This window comes from Homalodisca vitripennis, unplaced genomic scaffold, assembly GCF_021130785.1.
Source record: "Homalodisca vitripennis isolate AUS2020 unplaced genomic scaffold, UT_GWSS_2.1 ScUCBcl_2777;HRSCAF=7862, whole genome shotgun sequence".
Classification (NCBI taxonomy): domain Eukaryota; kingdom Metazoa; phylum Arthropoda; class Insecta; order Hemiptera; family Cicadellidae; genus Homalodisca; species Homalodisca vitripennis.
Genome location: NW_025778888.1, coordinates 51,992 through 53,925, shown reverse-complemented (window position 1 = coordinate 53,925; position 1,934 = coordinate 51,992).

Below are 1,934 nucleotides of genomic sequence, written 5' to 3'. Positions count from 1 at the left end.
AAAGTGTTACAAGTTAATAGTGTTAAGTGCTTTGCTCTATTTTCAAGAAAAAACCAGGCCTAAATACCTGAAACTTTGCACGAAGCTTCATTTCTCTGTAATTAACAACATCAAGCTCAAGATTGTGCATGACATTGCTATGATGTTGCTGAGTGTTAATGAATTTTTTATACTGGTCTTATGAGTAATCATGATAAAAACGAAAAACCCGCAGATTATATAACTGAGGAACATGTGCACCTAATAAAATTACCCATACACTTGACGTTTGACATGCTACTTCAGCGAAGCCTTTCATCGACACGTGGAGTAGTGCATTCCTTTCTCGACTGAAGGAAGTCCATCCTCTGGAAATTTGATTAGACTCAGTTTTATGATACTAGTAATAACACTAAAGCGACTATGTGTTTAGTTTTACGTTTTAGCAACTTTTATATGTTTCAATGCATAATCCGCTTTACTACGTTTACTAACTGTATACAAAGATTCCTATAAAATATGTTTCTTTCTTTCAGTATTTAAGCAATAATACCTTAATATTATTATAAACCAATACATTGTGAGAAATTAGCTTTACTTCTTTGTATTTTAAGATATTTAATCATTACTTAAAAGCAAAGAAGGTTTGCCAATTTTAGGAACTTATACCTCCAAACCAGTTAGACTGATTGTGTTGGCAGAACTGGATAATATTTAATGTCCAATCCAGTAAAGAGCCCACATTGCATTGTGACGTCATGAATAATAAATAAATCTACCGCCACATTCCCGACAAAGAGTTCAATGTTGTTCATTCTTTATCTCATTCTTGGATTATTTTGACCTTATTGTTGTGTTGTGTACATTTCATAACTGCCTTTGTGTGGATTTGTTTAATGATGTTGATTATACCCAACCTTCACCGACTGTTTACTTTACTAATTTTCAGTAAACGATCTAACTGTGAATTTGGGAAAAGTTTAGTGTTTGTGGATTTTAGTTTATTGTAAAGAGGATATACGTGTGTGTATATATAACAAAAAGAGAAGTTTCATATCGAGTAATGACTAACGTATTGTGAGCTAGATATAAAATATGAAACGGAATAACTATTCCATACCATTAAAAGTAACCTTACACAGTTTTATTTGTCCAGTTAAACAAGTATAAACAAGAAGTTTCTGACAATATGAAATTACATTTATTACAAAAAAATAATTATTCAGCGTAAGGTACTGAACAATACTCTGCAAAAGTAAATTACTTATATAACCATTCACTGCTAATAAAAATCACTTTTAACTAGTTTAAAATCAATAACGAGCTACCAACATAACAAGACCCATCTTGTTTAATGCGCAAAATGTTTAACGTGTTCAAAGTATACAATTAATCCATAATTTCTAAACATAAGTTTAAACAATTAAAGTATACATTGTTTAATCTGTGCAAACATGTAAAGTGTTCCTTAAGGAAGATACTGTCAATTAAAATGTAATTGGTTTCAACTTGGGGGTTCTTTCATCAGTATTTCCGGTTCAGAGATCACTTTGGTCCTTTACCATAACCCTGCATTAGCGTAATGATCCTGTTTAAAATTTAATTAAAAATTTTTACGTTTCATTTTTACAGTACGGACCACTTTATTTGATCATTTCTTGTACAAATTATAGTAAATAAAAATATAAAAATCAGTCTCTCGTCTAATTGAGTAGCAACAATAATATAAGACGGTAATAATAGTATTAAATAAATCTTAGTTCGGAAGGTATTTTATTGTATTTATTAAAACTAAGATTCGTGCACAAATTACAGCAGAAAAACATGAAAATGCCTTTATATGAACTTAATCTTGAATTAAGTGCTTGTCCAAGTTGATTAATAAATTAACAAATTATTTTATATTGCAATGAGAAGATTTCAAGTTCCTAGACGAGTTTATTATAGGATGTATA